Source organism: Culex pipiens, chromosome 3, assembly GCF_016801865.2.
Source record: "Culex pipiens pallens isolate TS chromosome 3, TS_CPP_V2, whole genome shotgun sequence".
NCBI lineage: Eukaryota > Metazoa > Arthropoda > Insecta > Diptera > Culicidae > Culex > Culex pipiens.
In genome coordinates, this window is record NC_068939.1 from 32,987,433 (window position 1) to 33,013,246 (window position 25,814).

At 36.2% G+C, this 25,814-nt stretch overlaps 1 protein-coding gene and 1 long non-coding RNA gene across 9 annotated transcripts in view; one reads left to right on the forward strand and one right to left on the reverse strand.

Moving 5' to 3' along the window:
* The window catches only part of LOC120430271 (calcium uniporter protein, mitochondrial), a 252,751-nt gene that overhangs the window by 114,457 nt on the left and 112,480 nt on the right, over positions 1-25,814 (reverse strand). The gene's annotated exons all lie outside the window — the stretch shown is intronic.
* Positions 10,045-12,946, forward strand: LOC120430321 (uncharacterized). Of its 3 annotated transcripts, none has more exons than XR_005607594.2 (4): positions 10,045-11,140; positions 11,197-11,322; positions 11,389-11,597; positions 11,657-12,946. It is a non-coding gene; the product is annotated as an uncharacterized LOC120430321 (long non-coding RNA). The 3 variants fall into 3 exon arrangements; XR_005607592.2 differs by having other exon boundaries at positions 10,045-10,863; positions 10,920-11,322; XR_005607591.2 differs by having other exon boundaries at positions 10,045-11,322.

Genomic DNA, 25,814 nt, shown 5'->3' on the forward strand with positions numbered 1-25,814 from the left:
GAGATATCTATTTTTTAAGTTTTTTGTTCTAAATTCCTTTATTATTTATTGTAAACTTTATAATAACTATTCTGGAAACTTGTCAAATTATGTTTTTCATGTGTCATTTACTCATCAAAATGTGCAAAATAAGGCAAGAAACAACTTTAGAAAGGTTGCAAATCGCTAAACATTTTTAAAATTAAGTTTAACCGAGTTTTTGAATATATGGGATTTATTCAAAAATTAAAATCATAAAACCTTCTTAAAAATATTATTTACAAGAATTAAAAGATAATTACACAATTTTTGTGTACAAATATCACGTGTCTGCTCTTATTGAGCTGATACAATCGATTTTTTGCAGGTTTGAGATTGTTAAGTTTATTAATGGATTTTTATGAATAAATACTTAACACTAAATAGATACTTCTTAAAGCATACATGAACCGGGAACATGGATCCAAAAGATGATTTAAAATCGAAAATGAACTACCAATTACTGTTGCAAGGTTCAAAAGTCATATTCTCATGTGTATGAAATAACGAAAAAAAAGTTTTACTGTTGAAAATGCATTTAAATGTAGGAGTAAAATTTGTGTGTTTTAACTCTGAATGTTGAAAACACTACATTATACATTTTTTGGTTTAAACAAAAATAAAATATTATTAAACAAAAAAATCAAACAGAGTCTTCCATTCCAAACTATTTAAACAAAAATCAAAGTATTTTTAAAACGTTTTAAAAAGATAAGATAAGACTTCTATAATATTGCTAATTCCTTGATCATTTCATACAAAATAAAAAATAAAAATCATTTCATACTTATGAAAAGTTTTTCTCCTGAAACTCGCCACAGTAATTTTTAGTTCGATTTTGAGTATATAACATGTTTTGTATCCATGCAATTGATTGATGTTTGGTTAAGGAAATATGATATTTTTTTTTCATAAAAATCTAGTGATATCCTAATTAATCTCAAACTTGCAACAAAAAAATCGGTTTTATCAGCTTAATTCAAGCTAAATCCGAGCAGAAACGTGATATTCGTACAAAAAAAATAATGTTATTATCTTTTGAATATTGTAAAACATATTTTTTAATACGGTTTTATGATTTTCATTTATGAATAATTTTCATATATTCAAAAACTCGGTTAAACTTAATTTTGAAAATATTTAGCGATTTGCAACCTTCTCCAAAGTTGTTTCTTGCCTTATTTTGCATATTTTGATGAGTAAATGACGCATGAAAAACATCATTTGACAAGTTTGCAGAATAGTTATAACAAATTTTACAATAAAAAATACAAGAATTTAGAACAAAAAAAACTTTAAAAAAAGATATTTCAGAAATTTCCCGATGAAACATTTCGCTTTTAGAAGCATTGGAAAGCTGAGAAAATTTCCTATAAGACACATTTGACAGTAGCGATGACAATTTTTTCTTGAAATATTTGTTCTGAAAACACGCCGTGGAGTGTTTCTTGGCCAAAATAATGAGAACCATACATATTTTTTTTTGCCGGGGTGGTTCCAAAAAATGGTAATTTTTTGCAAAAAAAAAAAAAAAACAATTTAAAAAACATAACTCCACGCAATTTCAATCGATTTTTGCTGTCTTGGACGCAAATGAAAGGTGATTAAAAGGCCTTTTAAATAAATAAATTAAAGTGGAGGTGTTTCTTCCTGATGGGTACCAAAATTTCGTAATCTAAAGACGCAACTTCTGGTACCCAAACATCGCTGAAATTTTAAAGTTAACGCAGTTTTCCTTATATTTGCGTTCAAGACAACTAAAATCGGTCGAAATTCCGTGGATTTACGATTTTTTTAAATGCTATTATTCAAAAAAAAAAAAATTAAAAATGAGTAAATTTCCATTTTTGGGACCACCCTAGCACGGTGTAGTTCTCAGAAAAAATTGAGCCCGATCGGAGAACTTATTTTTCGATTAAGGTTTTTTTCAAATGGAATTGCTGTTTATATTTTCATACATTCTTCTTATGTTCCATAAACCTGATTTCGCATTTTCTTCTTTTCCAGGTATGTATACCAGTTTCTTCATAGTAAAAGCAAGTATAAACATCAGATAGTAGGTATAACGAGCGGAACATCACAAAGCATGCTTTCCATTATCCAGATTCTCCGAAATTGTTATTTTCCCACCGGGATGCTCTAAACCAAAGTTTGACCTTGCTCAGAATGCCGTACGAGGTCATATCGATACCAGACAAGAATTTCAAGCTCCCTATCGTGCATCGTGAGAGGGAGTTTTTCACCGAACAAGGGGGATGGCTCTAGACTTTTGCGAAAAAGGGAAAAAATCGAAAAAGCTACGTGACGGGATTTTCCAATCTCTTTTTTTAACCTTAACGTCAAAAGGTCGGCCACCTTAACACAGTTTGAAGTGTGAGGCAGTGTATCGCCGGGGAGAGCGAAATTGACAGATTCAATTTTCTGGGAAGATTTAATTCCCCAGCAGAAGTCATGTCTGGGCCAAATGTAAACATCGAATCAAGTAGTCCTGCCAGCCGGTCAGCTTCGACTCGTACAATGTTGTGACTCTGTGGCCCGGAAGGCAAACATCTCGTCCCCTGTTGTGTGTATGTGTGTCACTTGCCGGCGACCATACCAGGTTGGACGCGCCGGAAGTAAACAAGCATCAATCAGTGACGAGACCGTGGGAAACGCCCGGCTGGCAACAACCTGAACTGTAGCTGATGACGGTGAAGACAACTCAGCGCCCAGACCATGTACGGCTGGAGGGCGCAGAGAGTCTGGGCCGAGTATCAATTGCCGTTTGGTAAACTGTTTTGGCCACGGTGACGACGAGGCGATGGTGCGAACGCGAGGTGCGAATCGGCCTGGAGGGACGACATCCGGAAACGGGGGGGGGCTGAGTTTTGCTTCCGTTCCGTCAGGGGGGGTTTCGTAATCAGATTGCACGTGTTACGTGTTACAGATCAGTCATGATATTTTTTTATAACTTTTCCTCATATCTAGCTTACTTTTTCAAAAGGAAGGAAATCATGGAAACCCATGGCTCATTAGGGTGTAAAAACAAAATCGTTTTTCCAGCACAGCAATTTTTCAGTTCCTTTTGGAATCCTAAACAACTACTCAAAGTTTGAGACCGATTGGTTAAGTCTCCACTTTACGCAAAACGATTCCATTATGTATGGGAAAACCATTTTTTGTATTTTTGGTTTGAAAAAAAACCACGATTTACGCTTTATTAAAAATTTTACAACTTTTTTTTTCATACGATGATATTACACCAATTTCATTTTCCAAAAAATATAGGTAATCGCCAAAATTTAAAAATTATTGCAGTTTGAAAAAAATATATTTTTCTTCCTCAATTTCGCCATCATCCCGTTTTGCGCGTCATAAAACCCGTTTTTATTTTCCAAAAATCGTGGATGTATTATGCTAAATTTTTCGAAGAATACGATAAAAATAATATTTTTAAATATACCTTGGCCATTTGGTCCCCAGTATTTTAAGTCTTCATATAACCATTATAAATATAATAAACCATTTTTTGAAACTCAACATTAGTTTTTCAAAAACCCAAGCCAATTATTTTTTTCTAAAAAAATGCGAAAATTGTCAAAAATGATAATTTTTGGACCAATCCTCGGCGTAGGTCATCCTAATGTCAAAAAAAAGCCCAGTCCAATTTTGGGCCCAATCGGACAACTTTTTTTTAGAATCGAGTCTTTTTCTTGTCATAATTTCACAAAAGTCTTTTTTTCAAAAAACCGATTTCAGCCCTATTCGGTGAAATGTAATCAGCTAAACTTTCAAGAAAACATTTGAAAATAGTTGTACGAAGCATGCCGTTTTGAAGGTGTCTAAATCAAAGATCATATGATCAACTCTCTACAAAATTGGCCGATTTCGACCATTTTTATTTTTTGTATTTTTTTATTTGACTTAAACTTGGTGGGGGTTTTCCCTATGACCAACTAAGCTATTTTGCGTCATTGGTTCACCCATACTAGTCTCCATACAATTTTGGCTGCTGTCCATACAAAAATGGTATGTAAGTATTCAAACAGCTGTAACTTTTGAGTGAATTTTCTGATCAAAGAGAGAAAAAAATAGGTACACGGAAAAAAATTGCAGATTTTTTTATCAACTTTTTTTTTCACTAAAACTCAATTTCCCAAAATATGTATTTTTTGATCTTCGAGATTTTTTTATATGTTTTAGGGGACAAAAATCCGCAACTTTTGAGCCATAGAGAAACATGGTCAAAAAACAGTGATTTTTGAAAAAATGGAAGTTTCATGCAAAAACAAGTTTGACATTACTTTTGAATGCAAAATTGAATTTGCAATCGAAAAGTACTTTACAGATTTTTTGATAAAGGGCTCCGTTTTCAAGATATAGCCACCGAAAGTTTGATTTTAGTGAAATATTTGCAGTTTTTCAATTTTTAAAAATAGTGAACATATGTGACCATTTCCAAAAAAATTGGTTTGAAAAGTTCAGAAAATTTGCTATTAAATTGTCCAAGAGACATTGAAGATTGGACCTCGGGTTACTGGGATAGAGCCGCTTTTAGAAAAAGAAACACGAATATTGAAGTTTTCTTAATCTCACCAAAATAACCCACCATTTTCTAATGACGATATCTCAGCAAATAATGGTCCGATTATAAATGTTAATACATGATACATTCGTAAAATTTTCAGATCTTTTCGCCAAAATTGTAATTTGTGAGACTTGTATAAATGAACCAATCACACAAAATAGTTTATTTGGTCATAGGGAAGGCCTCCACAAAGTTTGAGCCAAATAAAAAAAATACAAATAAAATCCATTTCCGGTTTTGGTAGAGAATTGCCCATATGTCTGAAAAAAGTTTACCAGATTCTTTAAAAAATAAATGAATTGAAAATATTTTAAATGATGACCAAGGATGACCAAGAAAACTAAATTTATAATTTTTAGCCTAAATTCAATATTTTGAAGCATTACAAAGCATTTCAAAATATTACACAATGCTTTTTAACAGTTTTACGTTCTTCTCCGATTCAAATTCTAAATAAAAACAGAATAAAACGTTTTTCTACACATAAAAAAAATGATGGTATTATTCATCAGAAAATAGCGACAGATTTTTTTTTGTGAATAAAAAGAAAAAGTGTAATGTTACACTTGGAATTGATTCATCAGTTTCTGATAAATTTTCATCTGGTTCACATTTTTACACATTTTGCCTTTCTTACAAAAGAAAGGTTTAAGGTTTGCTTTTGGAAAAACACTTTTCTCAGTAGTCTCAGAAAAAAAATCCTATTACTAAATTGAAGGTTTAAATGCGTTTTTTCGATTGAATTTTGGCCCGAAAGCCGGAACTCAAAGTCTGATTTTTGATAGCTTTTTTTCTGAAATACTTGAGCGATGTCTGTATCCGCTCTTTTTATATTTCAGATTTGTAGCCATGGGGTCGGAGACGAACATTTTGTTTCGATTCACAATTTTCGAACAATAAATGTGGTCAAAGCCATTTTTGGAGTATTTTACAGATAACACTATCAAATTACAAGAATTTAGTTTCAAACAAAAGCCATTTGAAAACATGCGCCATAAACTGCAAGGGCCCAAAATTTGAAGCTCTTCCAAAATGTATTTCCAGATATATAGCAATATTAGTGTTTTTCGTCGTATTTTTACCCTATTTTTCCTATTAAATTTTTGGTTTTATACAGATTCATATACTGAACATCAAATTCGAAGTCCCGGCACGTTCTCGCTCGAAAGATCGACAAGTCGTCAAGTCGAAGCATAAAAGCCAGCACATTTACGCTTACGCGTTTTACGCTGCGCATGAAAGTGTTCTTTTTGGCTTCTCATAATAGATAGACAAAGTGCAATAGCGATACATATTTTTTAAATTTAATCATAGACTAACATTAAAGACTGAGTACCCTTTATATTTTTCTAATAATGTCAATCCAATATGTTTTTCTCAATTAAATTTTAATACCTTGCGACCCATAATGAACCTTTGAAATTAAAAAAAAAAACATGGTATTCGAGATTTAGCCTAAAAATATTCGAAGCTTTAGGTCAAATCCTCACTGGGTGGTATTATTTTGTTTCTGAAAAATTAATTGCACCAATATATTTGTCGGAGTTTCATCATTTTGTAAGAAAGGCTCTATTTCATTTTTCTATTTCTTTTTTCTATCAAATCGGGTTTTTATGTAATATTACTAAAAAAATAGGTAATATTCAACCAACAAAATTAAACTTAAACTGTACTAAACATTTTTTTTTTAATGCCTATGCGAGTTATTTGTATGTATAGAATGAAGATCTAAAATTACATGGAAACAACACAATTTGTAAGAAGCGACCGCGTGGTCTCGTTTGGTTGGTTGCACACACACACACACACACACAACTGTACTAAACATTTTTCAGAAGATTATCATGAGCTACATCTGTTTATTGCCAAACCTATTCCTTAGCTAGGACTTTAATCAAAGACAAGATCCTATCATCCCCGACTTTCATCTTCCCAGAGCACGCAACAACGAGATCGTCACGAACGAAACGTCAATCAACGGCGGTGACGGTTAGCCGTTTGTTTATGACGCAAAGCTTTCTATTATTCCCCCGAGAAACGCTCGAGGTGACGACACCCACTTCTTTCGTCCGTTCGCAGTTGTGTGCTGCCACTTTTGGTGGATTAATGCCCGAGACTGACAAACGAAATCCACAAATTTGCGCTGACAGTTTTATTATATTTCGGAAGTCTAGTGAGTCTAGCCCGTAGCATAAGCACACACACACACACGCACACAAAAAGCTTTTTTTTTGATTTATTGTGGGAATCTTTTTCAAACAGAGAGAACAAAAACACTTCACTCAAACACACACAATAGCGAAAAATATTCAATATTCCGGTTTCGTTTCCGTCTGCATTTGTCAGATCCATCCTTCCGGTTATCGGTTGCCCCACTCCCCCTCATTGTTTGCACATTGTGAATATTAATGGGAGTGTATTAGGGTGCCCACAATATGGATTTCTTTTTCGAAACCTCGCTCCACCAGCTAAATATGTTTCTTTGAGTTCCTTGAAAGTGCAGTTTGTATGGAAATGTCGAAAAAAGGCATGAAAAACCTCAATTTTCTTACAGTTTTGTCTGCAGGGTGCGCTACTTCCATCCAATTTTTTCCTAAAGTGAGATTCTTTTTGGAAGTTTGATGCTCTACAATTTTGTAGAACATACCATTATAAATCTCGATCCTGAAAATTTATTTGCGATTTAAAAAAATACATTATTAATGAAACCTATTATTTCACCGACTTCGAGCACGATTTTTGACGGCTCGAAATACTTCTAGAGAATTTAAAAGTTGTCGTTTCACATTTTCTTGTGATAAGATTTTCTACAGTTTTAAGTGCAACTTTTTTGTTAGAACCTCCGAACCATGGGGAAATATTGGTTGAGAGCGGACATACTCAGTGCAAAAGTGAAAGTGTTCACGTCAAACTTACGGCCTGTCTCCTGTAAAGAACCTGGAATCCGACGATCGTGATACCGCATCGCGGCGTCTTTTGAAGATTTGAGCTTTATGTTAAAGATTTGCTGTTTCTTGGTGAGAGCTTTCCATCATAAGTTGTTAAATCATTATATTCCCCTTTATTATGATATTATAAATTAAATAACCCTTCTATCCCTTCCCCATTATCCCTTTCCCAATTCCCATTTTCCCCAACTTGGATTGTCCAATTCCACTTCCCTCCTCAAATATAATTATTTGCCAATTTACACTTACACACCACACCTAACTGATTCGGAGCGTTTGGTACGGTATGTCCACGCATCATTCCTCCCCTGTTGATTCTGTGAAATGTGATCCGTTCACCGAATCTGTCTCTGCGGTTAATGCAACGCAGTAGGCCTGGCCGCTTTAATTTTTGCTGTACATTTTTGGGGTTACTCGGATGTACTGCAATTATTAATATAGACCAGAAAGGGCTTGAGGCATAAACTCACCACAAGTTCTTCCAGGATGCTTTCTTCGGATTGGCTGCGATTGTGTTCGATTAGATTAGATTAGATTAGATTAGATTAGAAACCTATTATTTCACCGACTTTAGGATCTATTATCAACAACCGGACCCTAAGATGACAGTTTTCGTGAGTTGCGCGTATTCACCGACAGATGGCAAGTGAGCCTCGTCGGAGTCCGCCCATCAAATACGCAACTCAAAATTAGCATAGGAAACTTTTTTTTCGGGACGGCTTTTGCGGCACGCTCACTTCAACTGTTCTAGCCTAATATTTGAACGTGGCGTATCTCTAAACATGTTTTAATAGAAAATGATTCCAGAATGCTTATTTTGTCGTTTTATACTAAGACAAGGCAAAAACTATATTTATTTTAACTATTCACCATTTTCAAAAGTTTGGCTAGATAATATCAAAGGCCGCCATCTTAGGCCCACTGAGCCCACAAAACGGGGTACGCTCAAATTGTATGGGAGCTGTCAACATGCTCCCGGGCTGGTTATCAATTAGTTAATCATGAGCAATTTCGCTCAAAATTGGCACAGATGCTTAACTGGACACCCTAGTGTGTATGTTGTGCGTGTGTATAAATGCAGGGGGTGGCTTGTGTATGGGGAAATCACATAACTTTAGGCGCGTCGCGAGAACAAAAACAATGCGCCAACGCGTCGGCAGATCGAAAAGTTCGACTGGTGCTGGTGCATAAATTTGAACCCCTTTTGTGCAGAAGGGATGAATATTAAACAGCGATAACAATTAAAATTTACGGAGCTTGTGAATGCGCCTTTAAGTATGTAACACGTGCTGCATGGGGTGGGCTGTGTGCAACGGAGCGAAAATGTTGGTTTGGAGAAAAACCAGACAAACTTTATGCATGAACAAGCTAATAGCAACCTTGAATAATGAAAGCTACCCCGGCACGTCCTAACACTTGGGTGCAAATGAGAAATTCCACCTTAATTGGACACCAAATTTGATTACCATGATTTTTTTCTTTGCAAATTTTTAACATTGGTTTCTTTGAATTATTTTTTTTGATGACTGCGATTTTTTTTCTAATTTCCAATGGAATTTCCCCTACACGATAGTCATTACATTTTCGACTGTATGCCGGCGACGACCGCCAAGATGGCAGCACAAGAGCATTAATTTAATACTGCTGCAGCTCATTAAATTATGCCAGAGACCGGAATCGGTACCGTACGGTACGAGTACTAAGGGTTGAGTTCATAGCTGTTGTTGCTTTTCGGGGAAAGATAATGCGTTCCATTTGCATATTCATGAGCATGTAATTACATCGCTGCAGTCGGTGTAGTGGGTAGAGTCTACTTTGAGGCGAAATTTTTCCAAGCTTCCACCCTTGCGCTGAAAAGTAGTGGGATAAAATAATCACATGTTGGAGATTGGAACTTTTCCATATCTGCTCAATTTTGGCAAATTATACAGACCTCAACCAATCAACCAGGTTAGAATTACTCACAAAATTCAACAAATAATTCCCCCCGGCTCACACACGTTCCGCTCATAAATGTTTGCAAATATTTGCTTAATATATGATTCACACACGCGCGAGCCGACAGAGAGCTCCGGACGTCGAACGTGATGATTATGATTTTAATAGCGCCTAAATCGCCGCAATGCATGCGATTGTGTAGTGTCAATATTGGAGCAACAGACCAAGCAACAGGAAACTCGGAATGGGTCACAAATTAGTGAACTGCACCACCGCGGCAGCAATTAACCTTAAAAGATATCTTCTATGACATTGACATTGTCAAAAACAAGCATTTTTTCAAGAAATTGAACATTTGACAATGAGAAAAACAAAAATAATAAACAAAAATTGGCCAACTAACTTCTGCTGTCACTAAACTGTCGGATACTTTCACCACGTACGTCTAAGGCTTCAAACAGGACACCTGTTTCTACCCGGTGTACAAAAGTATGTACAACACAAGCAACGAAAACAAAACCGACATCGCGACAGCAAAACGAAAAAAAAACAACAAAACTATCAAACCTCTCCAGTAGCGTGGTTCACGTTTCTATGAAAAAGACAAAAGTTGTTATTTTTTCTTGCATCAACCGGAATTTCGTTCTTTTATGTCCCCAGAAGCACTCCTGAAAATTTGAGCCCATTTGGTAAGGTCTAGGAGCTCCAGTTTTAATTTGAAATTTATATGGGATTTTGATTTATTTTCCATGGGAAACTATCTTTTTTTACATTGTATTAGGAATTATTTTTTATAAATCGATTAAATGACTTGATTCTTATAGTAGGAGATAGGTTTTGAACTGGGGAACAACTTTGTAGAACATACCAACATGCTAGGAAGTGACCCTTTAAAGATACAGATACTTTTAGATGGTGGCTTTTGAAGGGGCTTTACTGTGTGGGGTGAAACGGGCTAGCTGGCGTAAGTTCAAGATATCTTTGGTTTTTCATCGATGGTGCTTTGACTTTTTCTAGTCATATTTACAAAGTTATTTTTAGAACGTTTATTTATAGACAAGCATGGGCTACGGTTTTGGCCAGCAGTGTTTTGTGAGTTTTCAACGATAGCAAAATCTTTTCCTTGGACAATCTGGCCACCGGTGTTGTTCCAGGTTATCAAATGGATGATGAGACAGTTCGGACACCGGCACTGTTCCGGGTTGGCGGTTTGCTGTTTGTCAAATATGTTTTACAAGAATTGGTGGACAGTTTCGACACCGGCATTGTTCCGGGTTGGCGGTTGGCGGGTTATCACGTGTGGAACATCGTTCGATTGCATCTCGGACTCTTAAGCAGCACGTGAACGACGCAACGATGACTTCCCAGAAGACGACCGCTCACTCCGGATCGGTAAGAGTTAGTTCCACTATAGCTGCCAAAGTGTATATCCATTACATTACCCGCAGATATCACAGCTCTCTGAGCCGGACCGACCATTAGCGCTCTGTAGAGGTGGACCAGGTGAAGAGCACGAGGCCATACAGAAAAAAATCAGCACGTCGCAAATCCCGACAACATCCAACGAGTACTTCGGGAAGGTCAAAGCGGAGAACAACGAGAACCTCGCCCTGTATGAAGCGCCGAGAACGACGTTTCTGAACACCGCCAGCTGGATCGGACGCACGACGTAGGTGAAGGTATTTAGGAACAAGCTGGCAGACAATAATTAAGACCCTGTCTCAGGTGAGCAAGAGCGTTCAGACGCACACGGAGACACACCGGCTATGCCCCTTAGGACGACTCCGATCTAGATCGGACGCGCGAGAGTGGAGACGGCAGGAGAGACGAATCGCAGGCCAGAAATCAACCGTAAGCGAGTCAGCAGCAAATGACGCCTATCTCTGACCAAGTTTTCCTCATTCTCAAAAGTTAAAGGTCACCACTGCAAACACGGGTACAAGTGAAGCACGGCCCATTATCAAGGTCAAGCAGACATGGAAACAAGATGTATGTTCGCTGAACCACGCGGAGTCTCACCGACACCAATAAATTGCCCAACTCAGACAACAAGAGCGGTACTCGAAGCACACGGATAACTACAGGAGTTACTGAAGCTAGAAAAAACGCCCCATGGACCGAACGGGGTAAGATCAAACTAAGTTCGAGTGAGAACATTGAGAGCTAACTACATCTGTTTCCGTAGGTTTGGTGTTCCTGTCCCTGAGCGCGAGGACGGATCAATCGTGCACAGGTTGAGCTGATTGGCTGGTGGATTCGACTAAAGCGCTTCATTCGCTCCAAGCATCTGGTAGAGCAGGGCCATGCGCGCTGATGGAGTGCTCGAAAATCGGGCGCATCACGTGGACGCAGAGCGGAGTGCGTGCCAACACCGTACGCGCAACAATATCCTACGCGTCGGGCGGACGCAAAGCTTCGTGCGCGGCAACACCGTACATCAGAGACATGCGAGGTTGAAGTAGGAGTTTTGAATCTATTTTCAACCTTATCAACAGCTGTTAAAATGAGTTATTGCGTTGATTGTTTTAATTATTTAAAAAACTGAAATACACAAACAATCGAAACAGTGTTGTTTACTTTAGGTTCTGTCCCGAAATGCAATTCCCAATCTGAAACTAACCCCTGATTAAATCGACTCCCAAACTATATCCTTCAATCCCGACCAATTTCGTAAGCGTGACCAGCCCCTCCCCGTCCTCCCATCTTTTCAAACTTCTTAACTGATCGAAAGACAACTGTGTCGATCCCCTAACAAGAACAGTCTTTGATAACCCGCCAACCGCCAACCCGGAACAATGCCGGTGTCGAAACTGTCCACCAATTCTTGTAAAACATATTTGACAAACAGCAAACCGCCAACCCGGAACAGTGCCGGTGTCCGAACTATCTCATCATCCATTTGATAACCTGGAACAACACCGGTGGCCAGATTGTCCAAGGAAAAGATTTTGCTATCGTTGAAAACTCACAAAACACTGCTGGCCAAAACCGTAGCCCATGCTTGTCTATAAATAAACGTTCCAAAAATAACTTTGTAAATATGACTAGAAAAAGTCAAAGCACCATCGATGAAAAACCAAAGATATCTTGAACTTACGCCAGCTAGCCCGTTTCACCCCACACAGTAAAGCCCCTTCAAAAGCCACCATCTAAAAGTATCTGTATCTTTAAAGGGTCACTTCCTAGCATGTTGGTATGTTCTACAAAGTTGTTCCCCAGTTCAAAACCTATCTCCTACTATAAGAATCAAGTCATTTAATCGATTTATAAAAAATAATTCCTAATACAATGTAAAAAAAGATAGTTTCCCATGGAAAATAAATCAAAATCCCATATAAATTTCAAATTAAAACTGGAGCTCCTAGACCTTACCAAATGGGCTCAAATTTTCAGGAGTGCTTCTGGGGACATAAAAGAACGAAATTCCGGTTGATGCAAGAAAAAATAACAACTTTTGTCTTTTTCATAGAAACGTGAACCACGCTACTCTCCAGACACGTGCACGCGGCTCATCATAGTCGGCGAGCGGTGCTGTCGTCACGGAAAAAAGTGCACTGTTTTCGCGAAACCGTGTGAACTCGTGACGAGGTTGACCAGCGCTGCCTTGAGCAGTTACGCAACACTTGGTTGTAAACGGTATTAAAAAAAAAAACAAATTGGTGTAAATTTACATATTTTGTTATGTACAGTGATTACAGGAAAGACGTAATATTACACTGTCAAATGAAGACCATCAAAAAACTACACTTTTTTACTGTGAATATGTTGGCTGCTACCGAGCAAGTGTTGCATACAAGGATCAATTTCATTGTTGTTGTTTTGGGTAGTGTGTGTGTGTGTGTGTGTGTGTGTCCAGGTGAGACAAAAAAAAACAAACGGACGGTTCATGTTTTCCGGGCGTAGCCCCTTTGTAGGCACTAAACGGTCCTACCCAGGTTTTTGCTTTTGCTGTAATACTTGATAGTTATTTATGACGGAGGTATAGTAAAGGATTCTGAAGAAGGTGCAGTCGCACAAAGTATTACAGTTTACGTCCTAATACGTTCGATTTTTAAATCATCAAAAAATATTTTTTGCATGAAAAAAGCGAACTTTTAATCAAAAAATTCTGTTGTAAAAAATAACAAAGTGCTCGTTTGCTTGTTTAATCTTTATTTTTTTCATTGCTAAATTTACGGTTCTTTAGTTTTTTCCTAATTCATATAAATTTCAACTCTTTTCCATCTCTGGAAATAATAAATTAAATTTTCGATAATATATTCCTTATGGCAGAATTGTCATTCCAACATTCAAATCCGGTTCTCTATAATTCCTCATTTTTCAATCCACGATATCTTGGAAATTAATGATCCGATTTCCATTGTAAAAAAGTGTGAAATTTTTCAATCATTTTGAAAAAATATGTATAAAATTTAAAAATCACGACTAGCATTTCAAGAGATACATTCTATGTTTTTTTGGAATGTAGTCTTAATTTTTGCAAAGATATGAGAAAATTTCACAACATTTAATGTTCAAAATTCACATTTATTGTTAAAAATTCGAGAAAAGAAAATGATGTAACCTTTCTGGGATATGACAGATTCGAATAATTAATTACAGTTGAGTAATGAAAAACGACACGAGATTTAATATGGGAGATATACCATTCTCATACCATTTCTCTCATAGTTCTATCAGCATTTTGACTATAGACAGCTTATAACCATGTTCTGAGGTTCGTTTTCAAAATTTGTGTAGAGCTGTCAAATTTTCCACAAATTTCACTAAGTTTTGATTTACTGAAAAAATCAGTAGTGAGCAATTCCAGCCCAAAACAGTAATTTTTTAGGTACTTTTTTCTCGACCCTCTCCGATTTCAATGAAACTTTGTAGACATGTTATCCTAGGCCTATAAAAGCCATTTTTGTGTATATGGAGCCAGTTACACTCGATAATGACATTTGAGAAGGGCGTAAGCCGTTGCATCGTATCAAAAAGTGGTCAAAGACAAACTTTTAGGAAATTTGACGGGCTTTCCGAAAAAAATACACTGAAAGAAAAAAGCACTCCACTTTTATGAGATTTATTGATTTTTAATTTTAAAAGTTCAATTTGAAGGTGAGCCCACGATTTTTTTTCGATCAAATTTTTTGTGAAAATAGCCTAAGATGTTGCAAAAAGACTCACGAAAAATGCAGGATGGAGCAACTCACCTAAAAAATACAAAAATCATTTACTGAAACTGTTTTTTTCAAAAGTGCACTAAACGTCAAAATTTTCAAAAACCGTACACGAGAGTCGATTCTCCAGACAATTTTACATAAAAGTCTCCATATTGACCATTGTCTTAAGTCAAATCCTTGTGAAGTTACAGCGGTTTTAAAAATAAAAATGTTGAAAAAATAGGTTTTTTGATGGTTTTTGGCAATTTCTATATGACAGACTTAATTTTTCAGTCTCGAAAATATGTTTAACGGAAAGCTCGTCAAATTTCCCATAAGTTTGTGTTTGACCACATTTCAATTGGATGTATGGGCTTACAGATATAAGCTAATTTACTATCCAGGTTACTACACTACACTGAAAAAAATATTATGTTATTATATTTTTTTCGGAAAACCCGTCAAATTTCCTACAAGTTTGTCTTTGACCACTTTTTGATACAATGCAACTGCTTCGAGATACAGCAATATTTAAATTACGAAATACAAAAATATTTAAAACACTTACGCCCTTCTCAAATGTCATTATCGAGTGTAACTGGCTCCATATACACAAAAATGGCTTTTATAGGCCTAGGATAACATGTCTACAAAGTTTCATTGAAATCGGAGAGGGTCGGGTACAACCGATTCACTATTTGACATGGAATTGCTCTAGTGCAGATTTCAGTAAATGTAACTGAATTCAGTAATGCGAGATTGGAGAGAGCCGCTCATTTTCACTCGCTCTTAAAAATGAGCCGCTCTTTTAAATGGCTCTTTCACTTTTTTTTAAATTTCGAAGTGACTGTTTTAAAGCATGGCGTGATTTTTTATGTTTTTTTGGACTTTTACACTGAAAGCTAAAAACGAGAAAATTCGCTTGAATTTAGGTCTGAACGTTGGAATAATTGGATGAGGAAAGCTCCCAAACATAAATCTAGAATTTTTAAGAAAAATGCTATTTATTTTACAAAATTCGGATATTTCTGCTAAATGCCCAAATGTTTTTTTAAATTTATGTTTATTTTTTTCTTTGTTCATTTTGAGAAACTTTTGTTCTACGAAAAACTTAACGTCTCTTGTTTTAAGTTTTCTTGTTTCATTTTTAGTATTTTAACTCGCATTTATCTTGTTTAGTTTATGTTTGATTTTGGTGATATTTGGCCTATTCTACCACCTCCTATCATTACATTTTGCTTATCTAATTTTTTCATGTTTTTACAATCACTTTTTCAATAATTGGCTTGTTTTTCACATTATCTACTATGAAATGGCACCATTATCATTTAAATTAAAAAAACTGCACAGAGACATAGTCTGGGACACTACAAAAATTCCAGCATACCTTTTTATTCTTAAAATATAGGAAATGTTACTAAAAAACACAGCCCATGTTGAGCCCTAAAAAAAGACATTTTTAAAACATTGGCAAAGTCACATAAAACAAGTAAAACTTCCAACCCATAAATTTTCTAAATTTTTTTCTTTCCAATGCAATGCTATTAAAAAATCAAAAAATGGTTGAAAAATTTATTTTTAAATCGAAGCCCGTCTAAAGGCGGGGTTGGGTTGTAGAGGGTTAAACAAATGAGTAATTCTCTACCAACTCACACGAAATTGGGAAAAGTTGCCCCGACCCCTCTTCGATTTGCGTGAAACTTTGTCCTAAGGGGTAACTTTTGTCCCTGATCACGAATCCGAGGTCCGTTTTTTGATATCTCGTGACGGAGGGGCGGTACGACCCCTTCAATTTTTGAACATGCGAAAAAAGAGGTATTTTTCAATAATTTGCAGCCTGAAACTGTGATGAGATAGAAATTTGGTGTTTAAAGGGACTTTTATGTAAAATTAGACGCCCGATTTAATAGGGTACTCAGAATTCCGAAAAAACGTATTTTTCATCGAAAAAAACACTAAAAAAGTTTTAAAAACTCTCCCATTTTCCGTTACTCGACTGTTAAAAATGTTGGAATATGTCAGGGAAATTTAATGTACTTTTCGAATCTACATTGACCCAGAAGGCTATTTTTTCATTTAGAGCAAAATTGTGTTTTTTTTCTAACTTTGCAGGGTAATTTTCTAGAGTGTAACAATGTTCGATTTCCGATTCAAACCAAATAATATTTAAAAGTTATTTTTGGAGAAGGCCGTTTTGGGATTCAAAAGCGACAGGAAAAGTAAGTATTTAGTTTCACAATTGCCCAGGCCGTGCTAATGAACTACGCTCGTCGATGACGTCGAACTTTACGACTATACACCAGAGTCGACAAAGTTCTCCGCTGCAAAACTCCAAACTACCGTGTAACACACCCCAATTAGATTTCATGTATTGCACAAATTTGCACTAATTTGCACACACACACACGCATCATAGTCGACCGTTTAATTGGTGAATGCATTTTGGTTCCGTTGCCGCAATACCTGAGAAGGGGCGTTTAAAGTCTAGGAAAAAGGTGAACTATTTTCTTCTTTCGGGGGTTTTACTGTTTTATTTTTTTCGCAAATGAAAAACCTTTCGCCACCACCATCACCACTGCTAGGGGGCCATAATTGTCTGAATCATAAACAACAGCACATTCGGTGTTGTACCGGGGGGTTTCTTTTTACGATCTTATGGCATATGAACGCAACGACGAAAGAATTATGATATATTTATACACAACACATTATTCAAGCAATTTAAGTGAGTGTTATCGAGCATCGTACGTTTAGTTCAGTGAGCTTTCCATTCCGTATTAAGATACAGCTAGACCGGTAGTTGAGAGGGGGTCATTATGATTTAATTTAGTCGGTTCATAATTCAGTAAGAATAGATTATTCCAAGCTTTTTAGTGATATGCAAATTTAATGCTCAAAAATGATTCGGATTTTTCTAAATAATCAAATCTTCCAATCAGAAAGTTTGTTGACCAGATGGCCTCAATGATGAGTCCTCATAATAGTATACTCTTTCCCAGAACACCACAACATGATTGCCAACTCTCGTTTTCAACCACTAATTTCCTATGCTGTACTCCAACTGGAAAGCCCATAATTATCAGTTCTCGGTTACGGCTTTCTGCAGAAGCACCAACTCTGAACGCCATTCATGGTTATGGTTTTCATGTCAAATGTTGTTTTGCTAGGGACTGAGGGGGAAGGAAGGGGTTCGTATTTTGTTCTTCATTATTGTCATCATCGTTGTTGTCATTGGAAAAGCAGCTTGCCGGTAGTATCATGTCGTGACGATCTTTGTCATCGTCCGACAGTCCCGGTCGGATTCCGGCCCGAGTGGGAAACAACTTCCGTGACTGACCCGGGCTCGGAGAGCTTCCGGTGATGATGGGGGAGGGACGCTTTGATCGGAAAGATAGAACGATGAAAGGAAAATGCTTTGAAAGCTGCGGGATTATAAAAGAGCAGGGAAGAAAGAGTTGTAACATAGAAGTTGGTTTTTTGATTTAGGGAAGCTTACCAACTTTGTTATGAGCTTATTATCCAAACAATTTAAATTATTACCATTTTCACAAAGAATATCTATTAAATTCTGAACTTTCAAAAAATGTGAAACATGGTAAATTCTCATCATTAATAAATTTTAAGAAACATCATACTAAAAAGTCTTCTTAAATCAGCTCAACTTTATGTGCATATCATGCGATAAAATTTATGCACACCTTGACACTTTTGCCCTTTTTGTTGACAAAAACTTCACCTAATCCACGAGTCTATGTGTGTGAGTGTGCAACGCGGTTATTTATAGCCACATGACGGAACAAATAATAGATCTTGAAACCTCTTCCCGGCATCACTCTTACTGAAAGCAAAACTTCAGCAAATGACCTACTCTATTGTCTTTTCCCTTTTCACGACTGTCGACACTCAGTTGCAATTTTAAAAAGTGTCGATATTAGTGAATGCCTCAGTTCTGACTTTAAGTAACAATTTTCTAAGATTTTATTTAGATTTTTATGAACATGACAATTTTATAAACTCAGTAAATTTGCTCTAAATTTAAAATTTACGTGAAACGAAGATTTTCTAACAATTTGTCGCTCGAAATGAAATTGAGATAAATTTGATATTGGTAATTCTCCGCCAACTCACACAGCAGTTGCCCTGACCCCTCTTCGATTTGCGTGAAACTTTGTCTTAAGGGGTAACTTTTGTCCCTTATGACGAATCCGAAGTCCGTTTTTTGATATCTCGTGACGGAGTGGCGGTACGACCCCTTCCATTTTTGAACATGCGAAAAAAGAGGTATTTTTCAATAATTTGCAGCCTGAAACGGTGATGAGATAGAAATTTGGTGTCAAATGGACTTTTATGTAAAATTAGACGCCCGATTTGATGGCGCACTCAAAATTACGAAAAAACGTCTTTTTCATCGAAAAAAACACTAAAAAAGTTTTTAAAATTTTCCCATTTTCCGTTACTTGATTGTTAAAAAAATTTGGAACATGTTTTTTAAGGGAATTTTGATGTGCTTTTCGAAACTACATTGACCCAGAAGGTCATTTTTTCACTGAGAACAAATTTTTCATTTTAAAATTTCGTGTTTTTTCTAACTTTGCAGGTTTATTTTTTAGAGTGTAACAATGTTCTACAAAGTTGTAGAGCAGACAATTAAAAAAATTTTAGTATATAGACATAAGGGGTTTAATGGAATTTAATCGATCCACGAACAGAATTTTTGTTTTACTTTTCTTTTATTTTCTTACTTAAAACATCAAATTCTATTTCTGCAGCCCCATTTTAGTCAAATTTGAATGTTTGATTGCCTGTAAATATTTTTTTAATATTTCATCATCGCCATTTTGGCCGCCATCTTGAATTTAAAATGCGTAATCACTTCAGAGTAGTTTAAGGGTCATACTAAAGCTCAACAATCAAAAATAAGACAAAGAAAAAAAAATTACAAATTTAAACATTTCAAATGGCTTAACATGTCTGGAGTTTTTTTTGAAAAGGTCCAATAAACCAAATTTCCAGTTTTTGCTTTTTGGGTGTTTTTAGAACCGCCTTGAGTCAGGGGTATTGGAAAACACCCAAAAAGCAAAAACTGAAAATTTGGTTTATTGGACCTTTTCAAAAAAAACTCCAGATGTAATATTTTACCAAAAATCTACTAAAAAGTTGAGAGATCTTGGAAAAACAATAAATTCTCTTGCCTGATTAAACATTACCGTTCATAGACATTATCGATTAAGGCCGTTGCAAATATTTTTCAAAGTTTATGTCGCCCCCCCCCCCCCCTTCAAAATTGGTCTGAAAAATCAGGAGGCAAAAAAAATATTTTTCAAAAAAACTTCAAAATTTCCACGAAAGTAGAAATCTTATCAACTGAAAACAATCTTAAATGCATTTTTCTGCATTGATTATAATATTTAGCAGGTTTGGGCTTGTTGAAAAATGTTTTAATGTTTATGAAATTCCAATGCACAGCACCGCAAAAAAAAATTTTTTTCGCGAAAAATAAAATTTTCGTCAGTACTTAGAAATTTTGGAAACTAATGATTGCAAAACAACTGGACAGGTGTATAATGCATTTTAAAACACTTTATTATTGAAGTGTTGAAACCATGGCTCTTAATTTCAATTTTTATTCTTTTTTATTTGTAAAAACGGAAATTTTGAGTATTTTATTCGAAAATACGTAGTTTTGTGAAAATTTTGAGAATTTTCAAAAAATGTTGTTTTGCATTCAAAATATATGAAAAAATCCCGATCGTTTGATACCCACTTTGTAAAAACGGAAATTTTGAGTATTTTTTTTTCGCAAATACGCAGTTTTGTTAAAATTTTGAGTATTTTCAAAAATATTGTTTAGCATTCAAAATGTATGAAAAATCCCGATCGTTTTATACCCACGTTGTGAAAACGGAAATTTTAAGTATTTTTTTTCGAAAATACATAGTTTTGTGAAAATTTTCAGTATTTTCAAAAAATGATGTTATTACATTCGAAATGTTTGAAAAAATCCCGATCGTTTGATACCAACATTGTAAAAACGGAAATTTTGAGTATTTTTATCGGAAATACGTAGTTTTGTGAAAATTTTGAGTATTTTCAAAAAATATTGCTATTACATTCGAAATTAATTTAAAAATCCGAATCGTTCGAAACTCACATTGTAAAAACGTAAATTTTGAGTATTTTATTCGAAAATACGTAGTTTTGTGAAAATTTTGAGTATTTTCAAAAAATATTGTTATTACATTCAAAATGTATGGAAAATCCCGATCGTTTTATACCCACGTTGTGAAAACGGAAATTTTAATTATTTTTTTTCGAAAATACGTAGTTCTGTGAAAATTTTCAGTATTTTTAAAAAAATGATGTTATTACATTCGAAATGTTTGAAAAATCTCGATCGTTTTATACCCACGTTGTGAAAACGAAAATTTTAAGTATTTTTTTCGAAAATACGTAGTTTTGTGATTTTTTTTAGTATTTTCAAAAAAATATGTTATTACATTCGAAATGTTTGAAAAAATCCCGATCGTTTGCTACCAACATTGTAAAAACGGAAATTTCGAGCATTTTTTTCGAAAATACGTAGTTTTGTGAAAATTTTGAGTATTTTCAAAAATATTGCTATTACATTCGAAATTTATTAAAAAAATCCGGATCGTTCGATACCCACATTGTAAAAACGAAAATTTTGAGTATTTTATTTGAATATACGTAGTTTTGTGACTTTGGTCAGAGCCGAGGAACATAAACTTTGAAAAATATTTGCAACGGCCTTATTTCACAAAAAAAACTGTATTTTTAAAGTTTTTGATATTTTTAGATATGTTTTAGGGGTTTTTGAACAAAAAATGCAAATTTTAGTCATATTTTTTTAAATTTTTAAAACAGTTTTTAATGTAAAATCAAACTTGCAATAAAAATGTACTTTATAGGATTTGGTAAAGGGTAGAATATAGTGAGTCGTGTGGTGTTCGTGGGGGAGATCGGTTCGTAAACCGACGCGCGAGAACCCGCGAGAATGTGATGGAAGTTTCTGGAATCTCTTCAAAAAAGTGTTCGCGGTGTGGCCATGGAAATTTGGCCTTCAATCGTTTGGTGTTCGTGGGGGAGATCGGTTCGTAAACCGACGCGCGAGAACCCGCGAGAAAGTGATGGAAGTTTCTGGAATTTCTTCAAAAAAGTGTTCGCGGTGTGGCCATGTAAATTTGGCCTTCAGTCGTTTGGTGTTCGTGGGGGAGATCGGTTCGTAATCCGACGCACGAGAACCCGCGAGAAAGTGATGGAAGTTTCTGGAATTTCTTCATAAAAGTGTTCGCGGTGTGGCCATGGAAATTTGGCCTTCAGTCGAGTAGTGTTCGTGGGGGAGATCGGTTCGTGAATCGACGCGCGAGAACCCGCGAGATAGTAGTGGAAATTCGGGAATTCGTGTCGTTGTGTGAATTTTGGCGCTGTGTCGTGCGCGGTGTAGCAGAGCTATTTCATACTTTTGGGATATTAGATTATGAACTGCACGTCACGGATTAAAACGTTAATCATAATAACTCTTCGTTTCAAAAGCCCTTCCCATAGCTTCGTTGCTCGGATGGCACGCCGACGGCAAGAATTAAAAAAATGATTTTATGAATTTCACGTTACCTAATAAAACGATTATTATAATTACACTTCCTTTCAAAGCCCTTCCCATAGGTTCGTTGCTCGGATGGCACGCCGTCGGTATGAAGTTATAAATAAACAAATATGTTATGAATTGCACATCGCCGAATAAAACGTTAATTATAATTACACTTAGTTTTAAAGCCCTTCCCATAGCTTCGTTGCTCGGATGGCACGCCGGCGGTACGAAGTTTCAAAAAATACGCGATTGAATAAGTCCTTCTCATAGCGTCGTAGCTCGGAAGGCAAGGATCATGTTTCATTTTCTGGTCATATCATCTACCAAGATGAATCCTGACCTTCCCTTTCCTTCCCCTACTAACACAATTCCCCCACTTCCCGTGATGCTTGAAGGAGATGCTGTGGATTCAACGGTCTCATGCGGTGTCAACAGATATAGAGCGACAAACTCTGTGTCTGATGAGTCTGGAACTTCAACTATCGGACTAACATTCCTACCTTTGTTGAACTGCATCTCCTTGGGGGGGGGGGGGGGGGGGGGGGGGGGGGGGCGCCGGTATTGACTTAAAGCAGTGATCTTCAGGGGTTATACAGTGAGGATGATTAGCTCCCACTACTCATCTGTTGGTTCATTGTGTAACTTCAGCTGATCCGTCAATAACGGAGTAGCAGCTCATTGGCAGTCAACCATGCTCATGCTCATGCTCATGCTCATGCTCTTGGTAAAGGGTAGAATATAGATAAAGATAAACTTAATTTTTAACTGAAAAATTTCCGTTTTTCGATTTGTTAAAATAGTGTCCATGATGGTCTTGAATATATTTGTTTCGAAAAGTTCAGAAAATTTACATTAAAATTTTCATAAGAGAAATTGGAGATTGAATCTCTGGTTGCTAGCTGAATAAAATGTAAGATTTTTCAACATTAAAATTAAATTATTTAAATCTTTTATGTAAAGATTTCCGCATTAAAAAATCAATAAAGAGATTGTTTTTTAGAGAATAACAACTGAGTGTACATTATCTATTAGAGCGGCCAACAACGTTCGCTCTCTCTCGTCGAAGGGAAGCGTGTCAAGTAGAGACGTTGAGATATGGGACGCCGCCGACCAGTTCCAGCCATCGGAAGGTTCCCCGTGGGGCAAGGAAGAAGGCGTAGAATTTATATTTGCGCGGAAAACAATGACAAAATGGAACGCGGCGGCCCGGAAAATGGTTCCCCCCACCCAACACCTTTTCCTCGCAGGCCGGCCGGCAAACACCTGTGCGGACAGCGGCCATAAATCTCGGGTCCCGGGGCCGCGCCAGCCAGGTCATTGCAGGTCTTCGTCGCGATATCGCTCTGATATAGACGACGATGATGACTTTAGCGAGTGCAGTTAAGTGTTCCGCGTTCAGATAAGAGCGGGCTTCATTTGTTTTGCTGGTGAACTCTGGGTCGATGCGCTGAGCAACTGATTCGGCGACGGAACTTTTGTCAACTTCACTGAAATCGTTTGATGAAGGGAAATATAATTGGTGATATGACCATTTCAATGGCATATGGCCTGATGGCCTGATTCAAAAGCTTAATTAAAAAAGTTTTAATAAACTGTGGTAAAGAACCCAAGACTAACCTGGTTGCATGCAAAACGAATTTAATTTGAGTTTTAGGTTGGCATTTCCCCTGTGAAGTGCACGATTCAAATTTAGTTAATCTGTTTCGTCTGTCCGCCTTAGAATCACTACCCATAGGTATAAAAAAACGTCAACTGATTACCTCCAACAAGCGCCACATTGTTCTACAAACGACTTCTGAGTAATACCGAGAGCGACAAGCAACTGGTTGAAGTGTTTGCATGTCGATATAACCAAGCTCATCACGTGCCACAAATCTATTACTTAACCCAAACCGACAGCAAAACTATACAATTTTGGAATATATCACTCCGAGCACAAAGGGGAACGGAGGCTATGGGGGGACCGACTTCCGGAGCCTTCAACTTTCAACCGGGCCGCCGCCACCCGCCGTCATATCTGACAAAAAGGGCGAACCTCAGCGAGTCTTTTTGCATGTCACGAGCCCCACGGAAGTCACGCGACTTGACGACGACGACGACGGCGGGAATAACGATTTGATGTGTTACAAACCTGACCCACCTGATGCATCAACAAGAGCTTGGGCTGTGGAAAAGGGGACGACTGCTTGCCGGCTGGTTTTTAAACTCAAACTGTGATCTACGCGATAGTCAGCGACGACGACGGTTTGTTCAACACGTAGCGTCGGTTAACGACGGATCGTGCCGTAAATGATGAAGTAAATTGGTCATTCTGAGAACAATTCATGACCGTCGGAACTGGCTTCAGATAAGATTGGGTCATGTTTGTGAACCCTGCCAAAGTTGGAGATCTCATGATTGTAGGCAGTGCCAAATCATTGACACATATCTGATTAAATTAGGAAGATCTTGAAAATATTTTTCTAATTCAATGCCTTCGTCAACAATTTTTTTTCGAGAAAACGTAAAAGTACAATAAAAGAATTAACAATTTTTCAACAATTTGGCGTAATATTTGTTGTTTTGAAAAGTTCAGACTCTGCCTTGATTATCTCATGTTTTGATTATCCAATGGTTTCCAAAAAATACTGCAGATAATCGATTCTTGTTTTTTTATTTTCTTATTTTTTGAATAAAATTGTATATCAGTGACCCCAAATAAGTCAAATTAGCAATAAATATAAATTTTAACTGCCACCAAAAACAATTTTGTAGCATGAAAAAAAAAAAAATATTTAAGATATTTAATATTTAATTTCTATATGATGATGAATCTTTACGATTTCGCAAATCGACTTTTCTTTGTTTTTTTTTATTTGGATGAAACTTTGCCCACGCATTCTTTATGTCAAAAGAAGTCATTTTGCATCATTAGTTTTTTCCAAGGTTGTTAACGATAAAATTATCGAGTTTCGATAACGAAAGTTCTATCGTTATTGTCGGGACGATAACGATAATCTATCTTTAGCGTTATCGATATCCGATAACTCTATCGGCGATAATTTTATCGACTTAAATTCAACATAAATTTTCACAAAAAATCGTATATTCTTGAAAATACTCTAATTTCTAAAATCCAAAAGGTTTCCAATTTTGAATCAAATTTTACATGTATTTTAACTGTTTTAGATGTTTACCGAATACCGTTGTTTTTCGAAAATACTAAATATTTTATGATTCGCAATAGAGCAGTTCCCTACGGAATCGGTATTTTTTCTTTAATTTTAATTTTTGTATTTTTTAATCCGGCTGAAACTTTTTTGGTGCCTTCGGTGTGCCCAAAGAAGCCATTTTGCATCATCAGTTCGTTCATACAATTTTCCATACAAATTTGACAGCTGTCCATGCAAAAATGATGTATGAAAATTCAAAAATCTGTATCTATTGTAGGAATTTTTTGATCGATTTTGTGTCTTCGGCAAAGTTGTAGGTATGGATATGGACTACACTGAAAAAAAAAATGTCACACGGTAAAAAATTTTTTGGTGATTTTTAATTGCACTTTTTGTCACTAAAACTTGATTTGCAAAAAAACACTATTTTTATTTTTT